The sequence below is a fragment of the Engystomops pustulosus genome, chromosome 1, assembly GCF_040894005.1.
Source record: "Engystomops pustulosus chromosome 1, aEngPut4.maternal, whole genome shotgun sequence".
Taxonomy (NCBI): domain Eukaryota; kingdom Metazoa; phylum Chordata; class Amphibia; order Anura; family Leptodactylidae; genus Engystomops; species Engystomops pustulosus.
The window spans coordinates 305057055-305084353 of record NC_092411.1 but is presented as its reverse complement, the minus strand read 5'-3'; the positions used below and the strand labels follow the sequence as shown (position 1 = coordinate 305084353).

Here is a 27299-nt window from a genome sequence, read left to right as displayed (position 1 = left end):
TACTGAGGAGGGCGCAGGGTAATGCTGTGATACTGAGGAGGGTGCAGGGTAACGCTGTGATACTGAGGAGGGTGCAGGGTAACGCTATGATACTGAGGAGGGTGCAGGGTAACGCTGTGATACGGAGGAGGAGGGTGCAGGGTAACGCTGTGATACTGAGGAGGGTGCAGGGTAACGCTGTGATACTGAGGAGGAGGGTGCAGGGTAACGCTATGATACTGAGGAGGTTGCAGGGTAAAGCTGTGATACTGAGGAGGTTGCAGGGTAACGCTGTGATACTGAGGAGGGTGCAGGGTAACGCTGTGATACTGAGGAGGGTGCAGGGTAACGCTGTGATACTGAGGAGGGTGCAGGGTAACTCTGTGATACTGAGGAGGGTGCAGGGTAACTGATACTGAGGAGGAGGGTGCAGGGTAATACTGTGATACTGAGGAGGGTGCTGGGTAACGCTGTGATACTGAGGAGGGTGCAGGGTAACGCTGTGATACTGAGGAGGGTGCAGGGTAATGCTGTGATACTGAGGATGGTGCAGGGTAACTGTGATACTGAGGAGGGTGCAGGGTAACGCTGTGATACTGAGGATGGTGCAGGGTAACTGTGATACTGAGGAGGAGGGGGCAGGGTAACGCTGTGATACTGAGGAGGGGGAAGGGTAACTCTGTGATACTGAGGAGGGTGCAGGGTAACGCTGTGATACTGAGGAGGGTGCAGGGTAATGCTATGATACTAAGGAGGGCGCAGGGTAACGCTGTGATACTGAGGAGGGTGCAGGGTAACGCTGTGATACTAAGGAGGGTGCAGGGTAACGCTGTGATATGGAGGAGGGTGCAGGGTAACACTGTGATACTAAGGAGGGTGCAGGTTAACGCTGTGATACTGAGGAGGGTGCAGGGTAACTCTGTGATACTGAGGAGGGTGCAGGGTAACGCTGTGATACTGAGGAGGGTGCAGGGTAACACTGTGATACTGAGGAGGGTGCAGGGTAACGCTGTGATACTGAGGAGGGTGCAGGGTAACTGTGATACTGAGGAGGGTGCAGTGTAACGCTATGATACTGAGGAGGGCGCAGGGTAACGCTGTGATACTGAGGAGGAGGGCGCAGGGTAACGCTGTGATACTGAGAAGGGCACAAGGTAACGCTGTGATACTGAGGAGGGCGCAGGGTAACGCTGTGATACTGAGGAGGGCGCAGGGTAACACTGTGATACTGAAGAGGGTGCAGGGTAACGCTGTGATACTGAGGAGGGCGCAGGGTAACGCTGTGATACTGAGGAGGGCGCAGGGTAACGCTGTGATATGGAGGAGGGTGCAGGGTAACGCTGTGATACTGAGGAGGGCGCAGGGTAACGCTGTGATACTGAAGAGGGTGCAGGGTAACGCTGTGATACTGAGGAGGGCGCAGGGTAACGCTGTGATACTGAGGAGGGCGCAGGGTAACGCTGTGATACTGAGGAGGGTGCAGGGTAACGCTGTGATATGGAGGAGGGTGCAGGGTAACGCTGTGATACTGAGGAGGGTGCAGGGTAACGCTGTGATACTGAGGAGGGTGCAGGGTAACGCTGTGATACTGAAGAGGGTGCAGGGTAACGCTGTGATACTGAGGAGGGCGCAGGGTAACGCTTTGATACTGAGGAGGGTGCAGGGTAACGCTGTGATACTGAGGAGGGTGCAGGGTAACGCTGTGATACTGAGGAGGGTGCAGGGTAACGCTGTGATACTGAGGAGGGTGCAGGGTAACGCTGTGATACTGAGGAGGGTGCAGGGTAACGCTGTGATACTGAGGAAGGTGCAAGGTAATGCTGTGATACTGAGGAGGGTGCAGGGTAACGCTGTGATACTGAGGAGGGCGCAGGGTAACGCTGTGATACTGAGGAGGGTGCAGGGTAACGCTGTGATATGGAGGAGGGTGCAGGGTAACGCTGTGATACTGAGGAGGGTGCAGGGTAACGCTGTGATACTGAGGAGGGTGCAGGGTAACGCTGTGATACTGAGGAGGGTGCAGGGTAACGCTGTGATACTGAGGAGGGTGCAGGGTAACGCTGTGATACTGAGGAGGGTGCAGGGTAACGCTGTGATACTGAGGAGGGTGCATGGTAACGCTGTGATACTGAGGAGGGTGAAGGGTAACGCTGTGATACTGAGGAGGGTGAAGGGTAACGCTGTGATACTGAGGGGGAGGGTGCAGGGTAACGCTGTGATACTGAGGAGGGTGCAGGGTAACGCTGTGATATGGAGGAGGGTGCAGGGTAACGCTGTGATACTGAGGAGGGTGCAGGGTAACGCTGTGATACTGAGGAGGGTGCAGGGTAACGCTGTGATACTGAGGAGGGTGCAGGGTAACGCTGTGATACTGAGGAGGGTGCATGGTAACGCTGTGATACTGAGGAGGGCGCAGGGTAACGCTGTGATACTGAGGAGGGCGCAGGGTAACGCTGTGATACTGAGGAGGGTGCAGGGTAACGCTGTGATACTGAGGAGGGTGCAGGGTAACGCTGTGATACTGAGGAGGGTGCAGGGTAACGCTGTGATACTGAGGAGGGTGCAGGGTAACGCTGTGATACTGTGGAGGGCGCAGGGTAACGCTGTGATACTGAGGAGGGTGAAGGGTAACGCTGTGATACTGAGGGGGAGGGTGCAGGGTAACGCTGTGATACTGAGGAGGGTGCAGTGTAACGCTGTGATACTGAGGAGGGTGCAGGGTAACACTGTGATACTGAGGAGGGTGCAGGGTATTGCTGTGATACTGATGAGGGCGCAGGGTAACGCTGTGATACTGAGGAGGGTGCAGGGTAACGCTGTGATACTGAGGAGGGTGCAGGGTAGCTCTGTGATACTGAGGAGGGTGCAGGGTAATGCTATGATACTGAGGAGGGCGCAGGGTAACGCTGTGATACTGAGGAGGAGGGTGCAGTGTAACGCTGTGATACTGAGAGGGAGGGTGCAGGGTAACGCTGTGATACTGAGGAGGGTTCAGGGTAACGCTGTGATACTGAGGAGGGTGTAGAGTAACGCTGTGATGCTGAGGAGGGTGCAGGGTAACGCTGTGATACTGAGGAGGGTGCAGGGTAACGCTGTGATACTGAGGAGGGTGCAGGGTATTGCTGTGATACTGATGAGGGCGCAGGGTAACGCTGTGATACTGAGGAGGGTGCAGGGTAACGCTGTGATACTGAGGAGGGTGCAGGGTAACGCTGTGATACTGAGGAGGGCGCAGGGTAACGCTGTGATACTGAGGAGGGTGCAGGGTAACACTGTGATACTGAGGAGGGCGCAGGGTATCTCTGTGATACTGAGGAGGAGGGTGCAGGGTAACGCTGTGATACTGAGGAGGGTGCAGGGTAACACTGTGATACTGAGGGGGAGGGGGCAGGGTAACGCTGTGATACTGAGGAGGAGGGTGCAGGGTAACGCTGTGATACTGAGGGGGAGGGGGCAGGGTAACGCTGTGATACTGGGGTGTGTGCAGTATAATTATACAAATCTGCAGGTGTGAACAGCAGCCTTGTGATGACAGTATGTAGACTCTATAGCAGTGGTGGCGAACCTTCGGCACGGGTGCCAGAGGTGGCACGCGGAGCCCTTTCTCTGGGCACTCAGGCCATCACCAAAGAGGACTCAAGTTATCTACTTGCACTCCCAGGCAGCCCAGGACTTGTCATGCTCAATGTTATTTTAATGCAACAGCTCTGCCTGGGAGAACAGGAGGGGTGGGAAGGTGTGGACAGATCAGAATTATCATTGTTTCTGCCTGTTCTGGGGAACATTCTATCTACTGTATTGGTGTCCTCAGAACACTGATACGATTGAAAGTTACAACAGAGCGGGGAGCAATAAGTTAGGGAATAAATTGCCATGTTGGCACGTTGTGATAGACAGGTGGGTATGGGTTGTAGTTTGGGCACTTGGTCTCTAAAAGGTTCGCTATCACTGCTCTGTAGCAATGCTGCCTCTAGTGGGACAGTGTGTGTTGGTTTGTGCAGATGGTGCCCCCTGGTGGTACATGGCAGGGGTTGTGCTGGCAGCTTGTTGTGTGCTCAGTAGTAAATCACATAAGGTGAGGCGCTGGAGCTTTCTCCTGGGGGATGATTTAGCGCTGTGTACACACTGGCACATGTGGCGCCTCATACCACGTCCAGTATGTACATGGTGTCAGGTCGTGACCTGGGTATAACCCTGTATGTTATCCTCCAGGGTCAGAGCTGGGTATAACCCTGTATGTTATCCTCCGGGGTCAGAGCTGGGTATAACCCTGTATGTTATCCTCCGGGGTCAGAGCTGGGTGACCTGTATGTTATCCTCCGGGGTCAGAGCTGGGTATAACCCTGTATGTTATCCTCCGGGGTCAGAGCTGGGTATAACCCTGTATGTTATCCTCCGGGGTCAGAGCTGGGTATAACCCTGTATGTTATCCTCCGGGGTCAGAGCTGGGTATAACCCTGTATGTTATCCTCCGGGGTCAGAGCTGGGTATAACCCTGTATGTTATCCTCCGGGGTCAGAGCTGGGTATAACCCTGTATGTTATCCTCCGGGGTCAGAGCTGGGTGACCTGTATGTTATCCTCCGGGGTCAGAGCTGGGTATAACCCTGTATGTTATCCTCCGGGGTCAGAGCTGGGTATAACCCTGTATGTTATCCTCCGGGGTCAGAGCTGGGTATAACCCTGTATGTTATCCTCCGGGGTCAGAGCTGGGTATAACCCTGTATGTTATCCTCCGGGGTCAGAGCTGGGTATAACCCTGTATGTTATCCTCTGGGGTCAGAGCTGGGTATAACCCTGTATGTTATCCTCTGGGGTCAGAGCTGGGTGACCTGTATGTTATCCTCCGGGGTCAGAGCTGGGTATAACCCTGTATGTTATCCTCCGGGCTCAGAGCTGGGTATAACCCTGTATGTTATCCTCCGGGGTCAGAGCTGGGTATAACCCTGTATGTTATCCTCCGGGGTCAGAGCTGGGTATAACCCTGTATGTTATCCTCCGGGGTCAGAGCTGGGTATAACCCTGTATGTTATCCTCCGGGGTCAGAGCTGGGTATAACCCTGTATGTTATCCTCCGGGGTCAGAGCTGGGTATAACCCTGTATGTTATCCTCCGGGGTCAGAGCTGGGTGACCTGTATGTTATCCTCCGGGGTCAGAGCTGGGTGACCTGTATGTTATCCTCCGGGGTCAGAGCTGGGTGACCTGTATGTTATTCTCCGGGGTCAGAGCTGGGTATAACCCTGTATGTTATCCTCCGGGGTCAGAGCTGGGTATAACCCTGTATGTTATCCTCCGGGGTCAGAGCTGGGTATAACCCTGTATGTTATCCTCCGGGGTCAGAGCTGGGTGACCTGTATGTTATCCTCCGGGGTCAGAGCTGGGTATAACCCTGTATGTTATCCTCCGGGGTCAGAGCTGGGTGACCTGTATGTTATCCTCTGGGGTCAGAGCTGGGTGACCTGTATGTTATCCTCCGGGGTCAGAGCTGGGTGACCTGTATGTTATCCTCCGGGGTCAGAGCTGGGTGACCTGTATGTTATCCTCCGGGGTCAGAGCTGGGTATAACCCTGTATGTTATCCTCCGGGGTCAGAGCTGGGTGACCTGTATGTTATCCTCCGGGGTCAGAGCTGGCTGACCTGTATGCTATCCTCCAGGGTCAGAGCTGGGTGACCTGTATGTTATCCTCCGGGGTCAGAGCTGGGTGACCTGTATGTTATCCTCCGGGGTCAGAGCTGGCTGACCTGTATGTTATCCTCCAGGGTCAGAGCTGGGTGACCTGTATGTTATCCTCTGGGGTCAGAGCTGGGTGACCTGTATGTTATCCTCCGGGGTCAGAGCTGGGTGACCTGTATGTTATCCTCCGGGGTCAGAGCTGGGTGACCTGTTTGTTATCCTCCGGGGTCAGAGCTGGGTATAACCCTGTATGTTATCCTCCGGGGTCAGAGCTGGGTGACCTGTATGTTATCCTCCGGGGTCAGAGCTGGCTGACCTGTATGCTATCCTCCAGGGTCAGAGCTGGGTGACCTGTATGTTATCCTCCGGGGTCAGAGCTTGGTGACCTGTATGTTATCCTCCGGGGTCAGAGCTGGGTATAACACTGTATGTTATCCTCCGGGGTCAAAGCTGGGTGACCTGTATGTTATCCTCCGGGGTCAGAGCTGGGTGACCTGAATGTTACCCTCCGGGGTCAGAGCTGGGTGACCTGTATGTTATCCTCCAGGGTCAGAGCTGGGTGACCTGTATGTTATCCTCCGGGGTCAGAGCTGGGTGACCTGTATGTTATCCTCCGGGGTCAGAGCTGGCTGACCTGTATGTTATCCTCCAGGGTCAGAGCTGGGTGACCTGTATTCACCGTGTTATGTGCTGTATACCCCGACACCGTGTTATGTGCTGTATACCCCGACACCGCGTTATGTGCTGTATACCCCGACACCGCGTTATGTGCTGTATACCCCGACACCGTGTTATGTGCTGTATACCCCGACACCGTGTTATGTGCTGTATACCCCGACACCGTGTTATGTGCTGTATACCCCGACACCGTGTTATGTGCTGTATACCCCGAAACCGTGTTATGTGCTGTATACCCCGACACCATGTTATGTGCTATATGCCCTCACACCGCCTTTTGTGCTATATACCCCCACACCGCCTTTTGTGCTATATACCCCCACACCGCCTTTTGTGCTATATACCCCTTTTGTGCTATATTCCCAAAATACACAACCCCCCAGGGAGAAGGATTACGTCTGGGGTAGGAGCCTGACCTGCACAACCAGATGTCCAGACATTTCCAACCTACTTAACACCAAACACATTTTGCAGGTTTTAGAAACTTTCAAGTGGGAACCAAAGGTTATTATTGTGTTGTTAGATGTGACCTCGTTATCCTCAGTGATTGATCGCCCATGCTGATGAGAAACCATCAATGTAGTGGCTGAGATAACGATGTAGAGGAGAGGATCTGCGGATGACCCTTGTGGAGATGTAGGTCCATGTATGTATCAGGACGTCCAGTGTGTAGTGAGGAGGTAGAGGGATGTGTGACTACACAAGGTAGTGGTTAAGATAACGTGATGTAGAGGATCTGCGGATGACCCTTGTGGAGATGTGGGTCCATGTATGTATCCAGGACGTCCAGTGTGTAGTAAGGAGGTAGAGGGATGTGTGACTACACAAGGTAGTGGCTGAGATAACGTGATGTAGAGGAGAGGATCTGCGGATGACCCTTGTGGAGATGTGGGTCCATGTATGTATCAGGACGTCCAGTGTGTAGTGAGGAGGTGGAGGGATTTGTGACTACACAAGGTAGTGGCTGAGATAACGTGATGTAGAGGAGAGGATCTGCGGATGACCCTTGTGGAGATGTGGGTCCATGTATGTACTCAGGACGTCCAGTGTGTAGTGAGGAGGTGGAGGGATTTGTGACTACACAAGGTAGTGGCTGAGATAACGTGATGTAGAGGATCTGTGGATGACCCTTGTGGAGCTTTAGGTCCATGTATGTACCTAGGACATCCACTGTGTAGTAAGGAGGTAGAGGGATGTGTGAATACACAAGGTAGTGGCTGAGATAGTGGGGGTCATTTACTAAGGGCCCGATTCGCGTTTTCCCGACGTGTTACCCGAATATTTCCGATTTGCGCCGATTGTACCTTAATTGCCCCGGGATTTTGGTGCGCGCGATCGGATTGTGGCGCATCGGCGCTGGCATGCGCGCAACGGAAATTGGGGGGGCGTGGCCGAACAAAAACCCGACGTATTCGGAAAAACCGCCGCATTTAAAAACCGAAAATGTGTCGCTTGGGAAGCGCTTACCTTCACCTGGTTCAGCTCGGTGTATTCCGGTGCGTTTAGATGATTTTCAGCGCAGCAGCGCCAACTGGTGGACGGCGAAGGAACTACCTTCATAAATCCCGTCTGGACCCGAATCCTGTGCAGAGAACGCGCCGCTGGATCGCGAATGGGCCGGGTAAGTAAATCTGCCCCAATGTGATGTAAAGGATCTGTGGATGACCCTTGTGGAGATGTGGGTCCATGTATGTATCAGGACGTCCAGTGTGTAGTGAGGAGGTAGAGGGATGTGTGACTACACAAGGTAGTGGCTGAGATAACGATGTAGAGGAGAGGATCTGTGGATGACCCTTGTGGAGATGTAGGTCCATGTATGTACGCAGGACGTCCAGTGTGTAGTGAGGAGGTAGAGGGATTTGTGACTACACAAGGTAGTGGCTGAGATAACGTGATGTAGAGGATCTGTGGATGACCCTTGTGGAGATGTAGGTCCATGTATGTATCCAGGACGTCCAGTGTGTAGTGAGGAGGTAGAGGGATGTGTGACTACACAAGGTAGTGGCTGAGATAACGATGTAGAGGATCTGTGGATGACCCTTGTGGAGATGTGGGTCCATGTATGTACTCAGGACGTCCAGTGTGTAGTGAGGAGGTGGAGGGATGTGTGACTACACAAGGTACTGGCTGAGATAACGTGATGTAGAGGAGAGGATCTGTGGATGACCCTTGTGGAGATGTAGGTCCATGTATGTACTCAGGACGTCCAGTGTGTAGTGAGGAGGTAGAGGGAATTGTGACTACACAAGGTAGTGGCTGAGATAACGTGATGTAGAGGATCTGTGGATGACCCTTGTGAAGATGTAGGTCCATGTATGTACTCAGGACGTCCAGTGTGTAGTGAGGAGGTAGAGGGATTTGTGACTACACAAGGTAGTGGCTGAGATAACGATGTAGAGGATCTGTGGATGACCCTTGTGGAGATGTGGGTCCTTGTTTGTCCCGAGGACGTCCAGTGTATAGTGAGGAGGTCGAGGGATTTGTGACTACACAAGGTAGTGGCTGAGATAACGTGATGTAGAGGATCTGTGGATGACCCTTGTGAAGATGTAGGTCCATGTATGTACTCAGGACGTCCAGTGTGTAGTGAGGAGGTAGAGGGATTTGTGACTACACAAGGTAGTGGCTGAGATAACGTGATGTAGAGGATCTGTGGATGACCCTTGTGAAGATGTAGGTCCATGTATGTACTCAGGACGTCCAGTGTGTAGTGAGGAGGTAGAGGGATTTGTGACTACACAAGGTAGTGGCTGAGATAACGATGTAGAGGATCTGTGGATGACCCTTGTGGAGATGTGGGTCCTTGTTTGTCCCGAGGACGTCCAGTGTATAGTGAGGAGGTCGAGGGATTTGTGACTACACAAGGTAGTGGCTGAGATAACGTGATGTAGAGGATCTGTGGATGACCCTTGTGAAGATGTAGGTCCATGTATGTACTCAGGACGTCCAGTGTGTAGTGAGGAGGTAGAGGGATTTGTGACTACACAAGGTAGTGGCTGAGATAACGATGTAGAGGATCTGTGGATGACCCTTGTGGAGATGTGGGTCCTTGTTTGTCCCGAGGACGTCCAGTGTATAGTGAGGAGGTCGAGGGATTTGTGACTACACAAGGTAGTGGCTGAGATAACGTGATGTAGAGGATCTGTGGATGACCCTTGTGGAGATGTAGGTCCATGTATGTATCCAGGACGTCCAGTGTGTAGTGAGGAGGTAGAGGGATGTGTGACTACACAAGGTAGTGTCTGAGATAACGTGATGTAGAGGAGAGGATCTGTGGATGACCCTTGTGGAGATGTGGGTCCATGTATGTATCCAGGGCGTCCAGTGTGTAGTGAGGAGGTGGAGGGATGTGTGACTACACAAGGTACTGGCTGAGATAACGTGATGTAGAGGAGAGGATCTGTGGATGACCCTTGTGGAGATGTAGGTCCATGTATGTACTCAGGACGTCCAGTGTGTAGTGAGGAGGTAGAGGGATTTGTGACTACACAAGGTAGTGGCTGAGATAACGTGATGTAGAGGATCTGTGTATGACCCTTGTGAAGATGTAGGTCCATGTATGTACTCAGGACGTCCAGTGTGTAGTGAGGAGGTAGAGGGATTTGTGACTACACAAGGTAGTGGCTGAGATAACGATGTAGAGGATCTGTGGATGACCCTTGTGGAGATGTGGGTCCTTGTTTGTCCCGAGGACGTCCAGTGTATAGTGAGGAGGTCGAGGGATTTGTGACTACACAAGGTAGTGGCTGAGATAACGTGATGTAGAGGATCTGTGGATGACCCTTGTGGAGATGTAGGTCCATGTATGTACTCAGGACGTCCAGTGTGTAGTGAGGAGGTAGAGGGATTTGTGACTACACAAGGTAGTGGCTGAGATAACGATGTAGAGGATCTGTGGATGACCCTTGTGGAGATGTGGGTCCTTGTTTGTCCCGAGGACGTCCAGTGTATAGTGAGGAGGTTGAGGGATTTGTGACTACACAAGGTAGTGGCTGAGATAACGTGATGTAGAGGATCTGTGGATGACCCTTGTGGAGATGTAGGTCCATGTATGTATCCAGGACGTCCAGTGTGTAGTGAGGAGGTAGAGGGATGTGTGACTACACAAGGTAGTGGCTGAGATAACGTGATGTAGAGGATCTGCAGATGACCCTTGTGGAGCTTTAGGTCCATGTATGTACCGAGGACGTCCAGTGTGTATTGAGGAGGTAGAGGGATTTGTGACTACACAAGGTAGTGGCTGAGATAACGATGTAGAGGAAAGGATCTGCGGATGAGCCTTGTGGAGCTTTTGGTCCATGTATGTATCCAGGACGTCCAGTGTGTAGTGAGGAGGGATGTGTCACTACACAAGGTAGTGGCTGAGATAACGTGATGTAGAGGAGAGGATCTGTGGATGACCCTTGTGGAGATGTGGGTCCATGTATGTATCCAGGATGTCCAGTGTGTAGTGAGGAGGTGGAGGGATTTGTGACTACACAAGATAGTGGCTGAGATATTGTGATGTAGAGGATCTGTGGATGACCCTTGTGGAGATGTGGGTCCATGTATGTACTCAGGACGTCCAGTGTGTAGTGAGGAGGTGGAGGGATGTGTGACTACACAAGGTAGTGGCTGAGATAACGATGTAGAGGAGAGGATCTGCGGATGACCCTTGTGGAGCTTTAGGTCCATGTATGTATCCAGGACGTCCAGTGTGTAGTGAGGAGGTGGAGGGATTTGTGACTACACAAGGTAGTGGCTGAGATAACGATGTAGAGGAGAGGATCTGTGGATGACCCTTATGGAGATGTGGGTCCATGTATGTACTCAGGACGTCCAGTGTGTAGTGAGGAGGTGGAGGGATGTGTGACTTCACAAGGTAGTGGCTGAGATAACGATGTAGAGGAGAGGATCTGTGGATGACCCTTGTGGAGATGTAGGTCCATGTATGTACGCAGGACGTCCAGTGTGTAGTGAGGAGGTAGAGGGATGTGTGACTACACAAGGTAGTGGCTGAGATAACGATGTAGAGGAGAGGATCTGCGGATGACCCTTGTGGAGATGTGGGTCCATGTATGTACTCAGGACGTCCAGTGTGTAGTAAGGAGGTGGAGGGATTTGTGGCTACACAAGGTAGTGGCTGAGATAACGTGATGTAGAGGAGAGGATCTGTGGATGACCCTATGGAGATGTGGGTCCATGTATGTATCCAGGGCGTCCAGTGTGTAGTGAGGAGGTGGAGGGATTTGTGACTACACAAGGTAGTGGCTGAGATAACGATGTAGAGGAGAGGATCTGTGGATGACCCTTGTGGAGATGTGGGTCCATGTATGTATCAGGACGTCCAGTGTATAGTGAGGAGGTGGACGGATTTGTGACTACACAAGGTGGTGGCTGAGATAACGTAATGTAGAGGATCTGTGGATAACCCTTGGGGAGATGTAGGTCCATGTATGTACTCAGGACGTCCAGTGTGTAGTGAGGAGGTGGAGGGATGTGTGACTACACAAGGTAGTGGCTGAGATAACGATGTAGAGGAGAGGATCTGTGGATGACCCTTGTGGAGATGTAGGTCCATGTATGTATCAGGACGTCCAGTGTGTAGTGAGGAGGTGGAGGGATGTGTGACTACACAAGGTAGTGGCTGAGATATTGTGATGTAGAGGATCTGTGGATGACCCTTGTGGAGATGTGGGTCCATGTATGTACCGAGGACGTCCAGTGTGTATTGAGGAGGGATGTGTCACTACACAAGGTAGTGGCTGAGATAACGTGATGTAGAGGAGAGGATCTGCGGATGACCCTTGTGGAGCTTTAGGTCCATGTATGTATCCAGGACGTCCAGTGTGTAGTGAGGAGGTGGAGGGATGTGTGACTACACAAGGTAGTGGCTGAGATAACGATGTAGAGGAGAGGATCTGTGGATGACCCTTATGGAGATGTGGGTCCATGTATGTACTCAGGACGTCCAGTGTGTAGTGAGGAGGTGGAGGGATGTGTGACTTCACAAGGTAGTGGCTGAGATAACGATGTAGAGGAGAGGATCTGTGGATGACCCTTGTGGAGATGTAGGTCCATGTATGTACGCAGGACATCCAGTGTGTAGTGAGGAGGTAGAGGGATGTGTGACTACACAAGGTACTGGCTGAGATAACGTGATGTAGAGGAGAGGATCTGTGGATGACCCTTGTGGAGATGTGGGTCCATGTATGTATCCAGGACGTCCAGTGTGTAGTGAGGAGGTGGAGGGATTTGTGACTACACAAGGTAGTGGCTGAGATAACGATGTAGAGGAGAGGATCTGTGGATGACCCTTGTGGAGATGTAGGTCCATGTATGTATCAGGACGTCCAGTGTGTAGTGAGGAGATGGAGGGATTTGTGACTACACAAGATAGTGGCTGAGATATTGTGATGTAGAGGATCTGTGGATGACCCTTGTGGAGATGTGGGTCCATGTATGTACTCAGGACGTCCAGTGTGTAGTGAGGAGGTGGAGGGATGTGTGACTACACAAGGTAGTGGCTGAGATAACGTGATGTAGAGGATCTGTGGATGACCCTTGTGGAGATGTGGGTCCATGTATATATCAGGACGTCCAGTGTGTAGTGAGGAGGTAGAGGTATGTGTGACTACACAAGGTGGTGGCTGAGATAATGTGATGTGATGTAGAGGATCTGTGGATGACCCTTGTGGAGATGTGGGTCCATGTATGTATCCAGGACGTCCAGTGTGTAGTAAGGAGGTAGAGGGATGTGTGACTTCACAAGGTAGTGGCTGAGATAACGATGTAGAGGAGAGGATCTGTGGATGACCCTTGTGGAGATGTAGGTCCATGTATGTACTCAGGACGTCCAGTGTGTAGTGAGGAGGTGGAGGGATGTGTGACTTCACAAGGTAGTGGCTGAGATAACGATGTAGAGGAGAGGATCTGTGGATGACCCTTGTGGAGATATAGGTCCATGTATGTACGCAGGACGTCCAGTGTGTAGTGAGGAGGTAGAGGGATGTGTGACTTCACAAGGTAGTGGCTGAGATAACGATGTAGAGGAGAGGATCTGTGGATGACCCTTGTGGAGATGTGGGTCCATGTATGTATCAGGACGTCCAGTGTATAGTGAGGAGGTGGACGGATTTGTGACTACACAAGGTGGTGGCTGAGATAACGTAATGTAGAGGATCTGTGGATAACCCTTGGGGAGATGTAGGTCCATGTATGTACTTAGGACGTCCAGTGTGTAGTGAGGAGGTGGAGGGATGTGTGACTACACAAGGTAGTGGCTGAGATAACGATGTAGAGGAGAGGATCTGTGGATGACCCTTGTGGAGATGTAGGTCCATGTATGTATCAGGACGTCCAGTGTGTAGTGAGGAGGTGGAGGGATTTGTGACTACACAAGATAGTGGCTGAGATATTGTGATGTAGAGGAGAGGATCTGTGGATGACCCTTGTGGAGATGTGGGTCCATGTATGTACTCAGGACGTCCAGTGTGTAGTGAGGAGGTGGAGGGATGTGTGACTACACAAGGTAGTGGCTGAGATAACGTGATGTAGAGGATCTGTGGATGACCCTTGTGGAGATGTGGGTCCATGTATGTACTCAGGTTGTCCAGTGTGTAGTGAGGAGGTAGAGGGATGTGTGACAACACAAGGTAGTGGCTGAGATAATGTGATGTGATGTAGAGGATCTGTGGATGACCCTTGTGGAGATGTGGGTCCATGTATGTATCCAGGACGTCCAGTGTGTAGTGAGGAGGTAGAGGGATGTGTGACTACACAAGGTAGTGTCTGAGATAACGTGATGTAGAGGATCTGTGGATGACCCTTGTGGAGATGTAGGTCCATGTATGTATCCAGGACATCCAGTGTGTAGTGAGGAGGTAGAGGGATGTGTGACTACACAAGGTACTAGCTGAGATAACGTGATGAGGAGGAGAGGATCTGTGGATGACCCTTGTGGAGATGTGGGTCCATGTATGTATCCAGGACGTCCAGTGTGTAGTGAGGAGGTGGAGGCATGTGTGACTACACAAGGTAGTGGCTGAGATAACGATGTAGAGCAGAGGATCTGTGGATGACCCTTGTGGAGATGTGGGTCCATGTATGTACTCAGGACGTCCAGTGTGTACTGAGGAGGAAGAGGGATTGGTGACTACACAAGGTAGTGGCTGAGATAACGATGTAGAGGAGAGGATCTGTGGATGACCCTTGTGGAGATGTAGGTCCATGTATGTACTCAGGACGGCCAGTGTGTAGTGAGGAGGTAGAGGGATTTGTGACTACACAAGGTAGTGGCTTAGATAACGTGATGTAGAGGAGAGGATCTGTGGATGACCCTTGTGGAGATGTGGGTCCATGTATGTACTCAGGACGTCCAGTGTGTAGTGAGGAGGTGGAGGGATGTGTGACTACACAAGGTAGTGGCTGAGATAACGTGATGTAGAGGATCTGTAGATGACCCTTGTGGAGATGTAGGTCCATGTATGTACTCAGGACGTCCAGTGTGTAGTGACGAGGTGGAGGGATGTGTGACTACACAAGGTACTGGCTGAGATAACGATGTAGAGGAGAGGATCTGTGGATGACCCTTGTGGAGATGTGGGTCCATGTATGTACCGAGGACGTCCAGTGTGTAGTGAGGAGGTAGAGGGATTTGTGACTACACAAGGTGGTGGCTGAGATAACGTGATGTAGAGGATATGTGGATGACCCTTGTGGAGATGTAGGTCCATGTATGTATCCAGGACGTCCAGTGTGTAGTGAGGAGGTAGAGGGATGTGTGACTACACAAGGTAGTGTCTGAGATAACGTGATGTAGAGGAGAGTATCTGTGGATGACCCTTGTGGAGATGTAGGTCCATGTATGTTTTAGGACGTCCAGTGTGTAGTGAGGAGGTAGAGGGATGTGTGACTACACAAGGTGGTGGCTGAGATAACGTGATGTAGAGGAGAGGATCTGTGGATGACCCTTGTGGAGATGTAGGTCCATGTATGTATCTAGGACGTCCAGTGTGTAGTGAGGAGGTAGAGGGATGTGTGACTACACAAGCTGGTGGCTGAGATAACGTGATGTAGAGGATCTGTGGATGACCCTTGTGGAGATGTGGGTCCATGTAGGTATCCAGGACGTCCAGTGTGTAGTGAGGAGGTGGAGGGATGTGTGACTACACAAGGTAGTGGCTGAGATAACGTGATGTAGAGGAGAGGATCTGTGGATGACCCTTGTGGAGATGTGGGTCCATGTAGGTATCCAGGAAGTCCAGTGTGTAGTGAGGAGGTAGAGGGATGTGTGACTACACAAGGTAGTGGCTGAGATAACGATGTAGAGGAGAGTATCTGTGGATGACCCTTGTGGAGATGTGGGTCCATGTATGTATCCAGGATGTCCAGTGTGTAGTAATGAGGTAGAGGTATGTGTGACTACACAAGGTGGTGGCTGAGATAACATGATGTAGAGGATCTGTGGATGACCCTTGTGGAGATGTAGGTCCATGTATGTACTCAGGACGTCCAGTGTGTAGTGAGGAGGTAGAGGGATTTGTGACTACACAAGGTAGTGGCTGAGATAACGATGTAGAGGATCTGCGGATGACCCTTGTGGAGATGTGGGTCCATGTATGTACTCAGGACGTCCAGTGTGTAGTGAGGAGGTAGAGGGATTTGTGACTACACAAGGTGGTGGCTGAGATAACATGATGTAGAGGATCTGTGGATGACCCTTGTGGAGATGTAGGTCCATGTATGTTTCCAGGATGTCCAGTGTGTAGTAATGAGGTAGAGGTATGTGTGACTACACAAGGTGGTGGCTGAGATAACATGATGTAGCGGATCTGTGGATGACCCTTGTGGAGATGTGGGTCCATGTAGGTATCCAGGACGTTCAGTGTGTAGTAAGGAGGTAGAGGGATGTGTGACTACACAAGGTGGTGGCTGAGATAACGTGATGAGGAGAGGATCCTCTGTGGTTGAGATAACGTGATATAGAGGAGAGGATCTGCGGATGATGATCTGCACATCTGTGGAACAGGCCTGGATTCCTCTGTCCTCACACGTGTTTACACATTGAAAGCCAGTGGGGGCCTGGCATCCATCCTACTGTGGTCACCTATGTAGCAAATGTGATGTTTCCACGTGTGGATGTGTTCACGTGTACCATTACACACATGTGTCCTGGGTCAGGATCCTTTATAACAGTGACCTTGATAATGTGGAGACTATCTGGTTCCTGCTAGTGGAGTGAAAGGCCTTGTCTGTAGATGACGGCTCTTCTCTCTGTAAGGAGCGGACAAAGTGTAAGAGAATAAGCAGCCCTGTTGTCTTGAGTCGGCCATCTTGATTTCTTAGGAAAGATAGAACATTCCTAATCAATAAATGGATCTCAGTAAAAGGGTTTTTACGCAGCAGAGTTTCTATTTAAGGATGACAACATAGTAAATCCAGAGAAGCTCTGGTACGGTGACAGAGGATGTGGTGGTGATATGAACCTGGTGGACAGAAGTGTCATGACACACCTAGAATTTATGTCTCCAACACTAATGGGTAGATGAGACCAAAGAAAGTTTTATGACCAAATAGAGATGAATGTTAGTGTATTGTTATATCTTCTTATAGCTGAGAATGTAAGTATAGAATAAGCCTGGACATGGAGGACTAATGGTATCACAGCCTCCCCATGAGAATGACCAGCTGGAGAGTCTCTGGACTATGGCTGAGGATGTCATTATATACTGTATGTATGAGGTGTCATAAACTGTCATGTGTGACCAATAACAATTGTTGTATTTGGCTTATGTCACCTTATGATAATGATGTCTCTAACATGGTATAAGATACTTTGTAAGTGATGCTGGGATCCCCACCCATCCATGATGCCTCTCTGGAAGCATTGCATATTCTCAACTTTTCCGTTTATTCCGAGGCTGCTCTGTCATTTTATAGTATGAATAAACGCTCCCCTTACTCTGAAGATGGACTACATAGTGGACTACATTTCCAACACAGAGTTAGGTCACCTGCCATTTAGAAGCAGATAGCCTTTAACCCCTTCCGACATGCGCCGTATTAGTGGGGCGCGCTGCGGGTGCATGGAGAGAGCTCAAGGGCTGCATATTGCAGCAAACACTTACTGGTAACACCGGCGATCGGTGCTAACAGCTTCAAAATGGTGAAGATCAACGCTCCCTGTGACGTCATCGTTGCCCCGTGACAGTGATCGGTTGCTATAACAAACCTGAGTCTTGTTTTAACCCATTCATTACAATGAAGATTTGTACATTGTAATAAATGGGGAGGAAAATCCTAATATACAGCCCCATATACAGTAGTATGGCAGTATATGTTAGGATCAATCAGACAACCTAGGGTTAAAGTACCCTAGGGGTCTGAATAATGGTATTAGAAAAAAAAAGTATTAAAATAGTAATAGAAAATACAATACAAAAATGCCTTTCAAAATATAATAACGGTTTTTTACTGCATTTAACCCCGTAACAGAAAATAGCTCCCAAAGTTGAAAATACCACTTGTTTGCCATTTTGAAAAATATAAAAAATTCAATAAAAAGTGATCAGAAGGTCGTACAGTCCTAAAAATAGAAGCATTGAGAACATCATCAAAAGTCGCAAAAAATGACCCCACCCACAGCTCTGGGCACCGAAGTATGAAAAGTTATTAGCGCCAGAAGACGGCAAAAAAAAAATTGTACTGGAGGTTTTAATTTTTGTAAATGTAAGAAAGCATTATAAAACCTGTATAAATGTGAAATCGGCGCCAAAGCGTATTTTCACTGCATTTGGAACCCAGTATAGGGCATGGAATAATAAATACTGTCACTAGGAAGGACAATTTGTTAGGCAGAAAACAAGCCCTCGCACATCTGTACATGGAAAACTTAAAAAGTTATAGATTTATGAAAGTGGGGAGTGAAAATGAAATGAAAAAACAAAAAGGGCCAGGTCATTACGGGGTTAAAGGCGGCTTCTTCTCTGGTGGGCCCAACATGCTCATATATTACATGGGTGAATGTTGATGTGAATGTCAGGGAGATGTCCAGGCCAGAAGTCACATCTTCAGATACTGAACAATTGCTGCAATCCCTGGAAATGGAGAGCTCCAGACATCCCAGACAGAGAGGAGTAAGCTGGGACAGTGTCATAGAGTCAGGAGCCTCCCCTCCCCCTTTAGGACTGAACATTTGGGGTTGTGAGGAATCCAAGTTACGTGTTATAACTTAACATGTCATGATCTTGGGATTTTGCCTGTTTCCACATGGAATTTAGGTCAGGAAATCCTGGCAGTAAGCGGGGAACACATGGAAATAGATGACGCCCTCCTCAGCTCTGCTGTACATTACTGCTATGTGCGGATCTATCCATGTAAGAAGAGCCGGCTGAAGAAGGACGTCTCTGTGCTCCAGATCTATGTGGGATTGTGTCGAGTGATGCTTGGCCTTGGAAGATCTCCTGCTGAGGAACTTGGCACGTCGTGGGGAGTGTTCTAGCTTTGGGCTGAGCCAGAAGAGCAAATTCTCCTTCTACAAAAGGCTAAAGTCCTACTGGAGGTGCCCTGAGGCCCAGTGTACACAGTGTAACCCGGTGTGTGGTAGTTCTAGTGCCTCCATCTTCCTGCTGCCATGTTCAGTGCTATCATAACATCAATGACACAAGACACATCCTACTGAAGAACATTCTGTATGAGGAGGAGATGGTACTTCACATCAACTCCATCTTGGATTGTATGGTCCATTGTATATTTTCCAGTGTTGTTGAGTGGAATAAGATGAATATATGAGATATGAGTAGTCCCTGTGGGTCACTGATAAGCCTCATGATTATATGTAGAGATGTCATGTTATGGATGCTATGCTTTGTGTTGTCAATGTAAGCGATCAGCTACAAAGCTTTCCACAAGGCTTAGGTGCTTTTGTGTAAGGACCTTTATGCTGGGCCTTCATGATCCTCCCTGTCCAGTGCTGTCCTAGTCTTCTGATATGTGACCCCCGCCCTAGACAATCAAATTAATTACCTTCATTGTTTCAAAAGAGCTTAACAGGAATGTGGTTAATAACTAAGGGTAAGGAGTGTGGAGAATCGAAAGCATGCTCACCCTTCTCTGACTCCAAGTTCCTGCATCGCACTTGCACTTCCCGCTATCAGCATTGTGCCGGGTTGGAAGTTCCAGGAGGCCCCAATTCAACCAATGAGTGACCATCTCAGACCTGGGGACAAAGTGGGAAGTGAGCCCTCTGATTTGGCAAAGCCTCTCATTGACCGAAGTACCACAGAAACAAGGGAGCCGGAACCTGAACAGGGGAAGTACACTTCCTTTTTACTTCCCACCCTTGGCCATTCTTGGAAGACCCCATTAAGGCTTTGGGATGAATGTCTGTCTGTTTCTCATCGTAAGTGCCCCCTATCTTCTCATAGATTATCTCTCTTGTGATCAGGGCTATAATGTCTAATTGTGTCTCTACATGAACCCCGTGGATGGTAAAGCACTGCGGAATCTTTCCACATTGCCAAAATCGCTCTCTACGATGATGTTTATGGGTTCCGCTGCATGGCCCTTTATTATAAGGAGCTCCAGGACAGGAAGAGTTCTCAACATAAAAAGGCTTTTATAAGACCTGGAGAGAAGCAATCAGCCAGACTCAATGTACTAATGAAAATACACTCAACAGACCAAGTTCAGATCCATCATCACAGCCTAAAGCTCCTCTGCTACTGTACACACAAAGGAACTAAGATGGAAGAGCAGTAGATGTATGATCATCTCACCAGCCTACAAGACTCTGGAGCCAGAGAAGATCCAGAGGTTATGATGGAGGTGTGGGATAAAATGTACAGTTCTGATTAAAAAAAACATGGGGGACATTTAATGGGGCTTGTAGTTTATTGGTTCCTTGCGATGTCACAGATCCCTGTGTAGTGTATTGGTTCCACGCGATGTCACGGATCCCTGTGTAGTGTATTGGTTCCTCGCGATGTCACGGATCCCTGTGTAGTGTATTGGTTCCTCGCGATGTCACGGATCTCTGTGTAGTGTATTGGTTCCTCGCGATGTCACGGATCCCTGTGTAGTGTATTGGTTTCTCGCGATGTCATGGATCTCTGTGTAGTGTTTTGGTTCCTCGTGATGTCACAGATCCCTGTGTAGTGTATTGGTTCCTCGCGATGTCACGGATCCCTGTGTAGTGTATTGGTTCCTCGCGATGTCACGGATCTCTGTGTAGTGTATTGGTTCCTCGGGATGTCACGGATTCCTGTGTAGTGTATTGGTTCCTCGGGATGTCACGGATTCCTGTGTAGTGTATTGGATCCTCGCGATGTGACGGATCCCTGTGTAGTGTATTGGTTTCTCGCGATGTCATGGATCTCTGTGTAGTGTATTGGTTTCTCGCGATGTCATGGATCTCTGTGTAGTGTATTGGTTCCTCACGATGTGACGGATCCCTGTGTAGTGTATTGGTTCCTCACGATGTCATGGATCTCTGTATAGTGTATTGGTTCCTCGTGGTGTCACGGATCCCTGTGTAGTTTATTGGTTCCTCGCGATGTCATGGATCTCTGTGTAGTGTATTGGTTCCTCTCGATGTCACGGATCCCTGTGTAGTTTATTGGTTCCTCGCGATGTCACAGATCTCTGTGTAGTGTATTGGTTCCTCGCGATGTCACGGATCCCTGTGTAGTGTATTGGTTCCTCGGAATGTCACGGATTCCTGTGTAGTGTATTGGTTCCTCGCGATGTGACGGATCCCTGTGTAGTGTATTGGTTCCTCGCGATGTCACGGATCTCTGTGTAGTGTATTGGTTCCTCGGGATGTCACGGATTCCTGTGTAGTGTATTGGTTCCTCGCGATGTGACGGATCCCTGTGTAGTGTATTGGTTTCTCGCGATGTCATGGATCTCTGTGTAGTGTATTGGTTTATCGCGATGTCACAGATCCCTGTGTAGTGTATTGGTTCCACGCGATGTCACGGATCCCTGTGTAGTGTATTGGTTTCTCGCGATGTCACGGATCTCTGTGTAGTGTATTGGTTCTTCGCAATGTCACGGATCCCTGTGTAGTGTATTGGTTCCTCGGGATGTCACGGATTCCTGTGTAGTGTATTGGTTCCTCGCGATGTGACGGATCCCTGTGTAGTGTATTGGTTCCTCGCGATGTCACGGATCTCTGTGTAGTGTATTGGTTCCTCGGAATGTCACGGATTCCTGTGTAGTGTATTGGTTCCTCGCGATGTGACGGATCCCTGTGTAGTGTATTGGTTTCTCGCGATGTCATGGATCTCTGTGTAGTGTATTGGTTTCTCGCGATGTTATGGATCTCTGTGTAGTGTATTGGTTCTTCGCAATGTCACGGATCCCTGTGTAGTGTATTGGTTCCTCGGGATGTCACGGATTCCTGTGTAGTGTATTGGTTCCTCGCGATGTCACAGATCTCTGTGTAGTGTATTGGTTTCTCGCGATGTCATGGATCTCTGCGTAGTGTATTGGTTCCTCACGATGTCACGGATCCCTGTGTAGTGTATTGGTTCCTCATGATGTCATGGATTCCTGTGTAGTGTATTGGTTCCTCGCGATGTGACGGATCCCTGTGTAGTATATTGGTTCCTCGCGATGTGACGGATCCCTGTGTAGTGTATTGGTTCCTCACGATGTCATGGATCCCTGTGTAGTGTATTGGTTCCTTGTGATGTGACAGAACCCTGCGTAGTGTATTGGTTCCTCGCGATGTGACAGATCCCTGGGTAGTGTATTGGTTCCTCGCAATGTCACAGATCCCTGTGTAGTGTATTGGTTCCTCACGATGTCATGGATCTCTGTGTAGTGTATTGGTTCCTCACGATGTCATGGATCCCTGTGTAGTGTATTGGTTCCTCACGATGTCATGGATCTCTGTGTAGTGTATTGGTTCCTCGCGATGTGACGGATCCCTGTGTAGTGTATTGGTTCCTCACGATGTCATGGATCTCTGTGTAGTGTATTGGTTCCTCGTGGTGTCACGGATCCCTGTGTAGTTTATTGGTTCCTCGCGATGTCATGGATCTCTGTGTAGTGTATTGGTTCCTCTCGATGTCACGGATCCCTGTGTAGTTTATTGGTTCCTCGCGATGTCACAGATCTCTGTGTAGTGTATTGGTTCCTCGCGATGTCACAGATCCCTGTGTAGTGTATTGGTTCCTCGCAATGTCACAGATCTCTGTCTAGTGTATTGGTTCCTTGTGATGTGACGGATCTCTGTGTAGTATATTGGTTCCTCGCGATGTGACGGATCTCTGTGTAGTGTATTGGTTCCTCGTGATGTCACGGATCTCTGTCTAGTGAATTGGATCCTCGCGATGTCACGAATCTCTGTAGTGTATTGGTTCCTCGCGATGTCACTGATTCCTGTGTAGTGTATTTGTTCCTCGCGATGTGACAGATCTCTGTGTAGTGTATTAGTTCCTCGCAATGTCTTGCATCTCTGTAGTGTATTGGTTCCTCGCGATGTGACGGATCTCTGTGTAGTGTATTGGTTCCTCGTGATGTCATGGATCTCTGTGTAGTGTATTGGTTCCTCGCGATGTGACGGATCCCTGTGTAGTGTATTGGTTCTTCGCGATGTCACGGATCCCTGTGTAGTGTATTGGTTCCTCGTGATGTCACGGATCCCTGTGTAGTGTATTGGTTCCTTGCAATGTGACGGATCCCTGTGTAGTGTATTGGTTCCTCGCGATGTCACGGATCCCTGTGTAGTGTATTGGTTCCTCGCGATGTCACGGATCTCTGTGTAGTGTATTGGTTCCTCAGGATGTCACGGATTCCTGTGTAGTGTATTGGTTCCTCGGGATGTCACGGATTCCTGTGTAGTGTATTGGTTCCTCGCGATGTGACGGATCCCTGTGTAGTGTATTGGTTTCTCGCGATGTCATGGATCTCTGTGTAGTGTATTGGTTTCTCGCGATGTCATGGATCTCTGTGTAGTGTATTGGTTCCTCACGATGTGACGGATCCCTGTGTAGTGTATTGGTTCCTCACGATGTCATGGATCTCTGTATAGTGTATTGTTTCCTCGTGGTGTCACGGATCCCTGTGTAGTTTATTGGTTCCTCGCGATGTCATGGATCTCTGTGTAGTGTATTGGTTCCTCTCGATGTCACGGATCCCTGTGTAGTTTATTGGTTCCACGCGATGTCACAGATCTCTGTGTAGTGTATTGGTTCCTCGCGATGTCACGGATCCCTGTGTAGTGTATTGGTTCCTCGGAATGTCACGGATTCCTGTGTAGTGTATTGGTTCCTCGCGATGTGACGGATCCCTGTGTAGTGTATTGGTTCCTCGCGATGTCACGGATCTCTGTGTAGTGTATTGGTTCCTCGGGATGTCACGGATTCCTGTGTAGTGTATTGGTTCCTCGCGATGTGACGGATCCCTGTGTAGTGTATTGGTTTCTCGCGATGTCATGGATCTCTGTGTAGTGTATTGGTTTCTCGCGATGTCACAGATCCCTGTGTAGTGTAATGGTTCCACGCGATGTCATGGATCCCTGTGTAGTGTATTGGTTTCTCGCGATGTCACGGATCTCTGTGTAGTGTATTGGTTCTTCGCAATGTCACGGATCCCTGTGTAGTGTATTGGTTCCTCGGGATGTCACGGATTCCTGTGTAGTGTATTGGTTCCTCGCGATGTGACGGATCCCTGTGTAGTGTATTGGTTCCTCGCGATGTCACGGATCTCTGTGTAGTGTATTGGTTCCTCGGGATGTCACGGATCTCTGTGTAGTGTATTGGTTCCTCGCGATGTGACGGATCCCTGTGTAGTGTATTGGTTTCTCGCGATGTCATGGATCTCTGTGTAGTGTATTGGTTTCTCGCGATGTTATGGATCTCTGTGTAGTGTATTGGTTCTTCGCAATGTCACGGATCCCTGTGTAGTGTATTGGTTCCTCGGGATGTCACGGATCTCTGTGTAGTGTATTGGTTTCTCGCGATGTCATGGATCTCTGCGTAGTGTATTGGTTCCTCACGATGTCACGGATCCCTGTGTAGTGTATTGGTTCCTCATGATGTCACGGATTCCTGTGTAGTGTATTGGTTCCTCGCGATGTGACGGATCCCTGTGTAGTATATTGGTTCCTCGCGATGTGACAGATCCCTGTGAAGTGTATTGGTTCCTTGTGATGTGACAGAACCCTGCGTAGTGTATTGGTTCCTCGCGATGTGACAGATCCCTGGGTAGTGTATTGGTTCCTCGCAATGTCACGGATCCCTGTGTAGTGTATTGGTTCCTCACGATGTCATGGATCTCTGTGTAGTGTATTGGTTCCTCACGATGTCATGGATCTCTGTGTAGTGTATTGGTTCCTCACGATGTCATGGATCTCTGTGTAGTGTATTGGTTCCTCACGATGTCATGGATCCCTGTGTAGTGTATTGGTTCCTCACGATGTCATGGATCTCTGTGTAGTGTATTGGTTCCTCGCGATGTGACGGATCCCTGTGTAGTGTATTGGTTCCTCACGATGTCATGGATCTCTGTGTAGTGTATTGGTTCCTCGTGGTGTCACGGATCCCTGTGTAGTTTATTGGTTCCTCGCGATGTCATGGATCTCTGTGTAGTGTATTGGTTCCTCTCGATGTCACGGATCCCTGTGTAGTTTATTGGTTCCTCGCGATGTCACAGATCTCTGTGTAGTGTATTGGTTCCTCGCGATGTCACAGATCCCTGTGTAGTGTATTGGTTCCTCGCAATGTCACAGATCTCTGTCTAGTGTATTGGTTCCTTGTGATGTGACGGATCTCTGTGTAGTATATTGGTTCCTCACGATGTGACGGATCTCTGTGTAGTGTATTGGTTCCTCGTGATGTCACGGATCTCTGTCTAGTGAATTGGATCCTCGCGATGTCACGAATCTCTGTAGTGTATTGGTTCCTCGCGATGTCACGGATTCCTGTGTAGTGTATTGGTTCCTCGCGATGTGACAGATCTCTGTGTAGTGTATTGGTTCCTTGCGATGTCTTGCATCTCTGTAGTGTATTGGTTCCTCGCGATGTGACGGATCTCTGTGTAGTGTATTGGTTCCTCGTGATGTCATGGATCTCTGTGTAGTGTATTGGTTCCTCGCGATGTGACGGATCCCTGTGTAGTGTATTGGTTCCTCGCGATGTCACGGATCCCTGTGTAGTGTATTGGTTCCTCGTGATGTCACGGATCCCTGTGTAGTGTATTGGTTCCTTGCAATGTGACGGATCCCTGTGTAGTGTATTGGTTCCTCGCGATGTCACGGATCCCTGTGTAGTGTATTGGTTCCTCGTGATGTCACGGATTCCTGTGTAGTGTATTGGCTCCTCGCAATGTCACAGATCTCTGTGTAGTGTATTGGTTCCTTGTGATGTGACAAAACCCTGCGTAGTTTATTGGTTCCTCACGATGTGACGGATCCCTGGGTAGTGTATTGGTTCCTCGCGATGTGACAGATCCCTGTGTAGTGTATTGGTTCCTCGCGATGTCACAGATCCCTGTGTAGTGTATTGGTTCCTCACGATGTCATGGATCTCTGTGTAGTGTATTGGTTCCTCACAATGTCATGGATCTCTATGTAGTGTATTGGTTCCTCGCAATGTCACGGATCCCTGTGTAGTGTATTGGTTCCTCACGATGTCATGGATCTCTGTGTAGTGTATTGGTTCCTTGTGATGTGACAGAACCCTGTGTAGTGTATTGTTTCCTCGCGATGTCACGGATCTCTGTGTAGTGTATTGGTTCCTTGTGTTGTCACGGATTCCTGTGTAGTGTATTGGTTCCTCGTGATGTCACAGATCTCTGTGTAGTGTATTGGTTCCTCGCGATGTCACGGATCTCTGTGTAGTGTATTAGTTCCTCGCAATGTCACGGATCCCTGTGTAGTGTATTGGTTCCTCACGATGTCATGGATCTCTGTGTAGTATATTGGTTCCTTGTGATGTGACAGAACCCTGTGTAGTGTATTGTTTCCTCGTGATGTCACGGATCTCTATGTAGTGTATTGTTTCCTCGCGATGTCACGGATCCCTGTGTAGTGTATTGTTTCCTCGCGATGTCACGGATTCCTGTGTAGTGTACTGGTTCCTCGCGATGTCACGGATCTCTGTGTAGTATATTGTTTCCTCGCGATGTCATGGATCTCTGTGTAGTGTATTGGTTCCTCGCGATGTCATGGATCTCTGTGTAGTGTATTGGTTCCTCGCGATGTCACGGTTCTCTGTGTAGTGTATTGGTTTCTCGCGATGTCATGGATCTCTGTGTAGTGTATTGGTTCCTCGCGATGTCACGGTTCTCTGTGTAGTGTATTGGTTCCTCACGATGTCATGGATCTCTGTGTAGTGTATTGGTTCTTTGTGATGTCACAGATCTCTGTGTAGTTTATTGGTTCCTCTCGATGTCACGGATCCCTGTGTAGTGTATTGGTTCCTTGTGGTGTCACAGATCCCTGTGTAGTGTATTGGTTCCTCGCGATGTCATGGATCCCCGTGTAGTGTATTGGTTCCTTGTGGTGTCACGGATCCCTGTGTAGTGTATTGGTTCCTCGTGATGTCACAGATCTCTGTGTAGTGTATTGGTTCCTCTCGATGTTACGGATCCCTGTGTAGTGTATTGGTTCCTCTCGATGTCACGGATCCCTGTGTAGTGTATTGGTTGCTCGCGATGTCACGGATCCCTATGATGTGACATCCCTAATGAGGTGGATCCGTTATGTGATGGATCCTTCCTTACTTTTACATGCAGTAAATTTTTTCCCTCCATTTTCCTCCCCGTCTGCTCCCAGCCATCACACTCCCTTGAGATTTTCCTGCTCCTGACTCTCATGGTATTTTATGTTGTTATATAAGTTAGTATTTTTGTTGTCTTTGATGGATATTCTAGAATTCCTGTAATACTTTCCATGCTTAGATCAGAGCCCCAAGGGAACATTGTGATCTTCCTGACCAGCTGAGACGTGAATAAGATTAGAGGCCCAATATTCAGGCCT

General features: G+C 49.4%; 1 protein-coding gene across 9 annotated transcripts in view; it reads left to right on the top strand.

Annotated features, from left to right (window-relative positions):
- LOXL3 (lysyl oxidase like 3) overlaps positions 1 to 27299 on the top strand; it is an 82703-nt gene that overhangs the window by 1687 nt on the left and 53717 nt on the right. Inside the window, exon 1 of one of the 9 annotated variants that reach the window (XM_072126484.1) lies at positions 18519 to 18906. The exons of the other annotated variants lie outside the window; for them this stretch is intronic. The gene's annotated coding sequence lies outside the window, so the exon portion shown is untranslated. Of the gene's footprint in view, positions 1 to 18518; positions 18907 to 27299 lie in introns of those variants that run through there. 9 annotated transcript variants of the gene reach the window in all.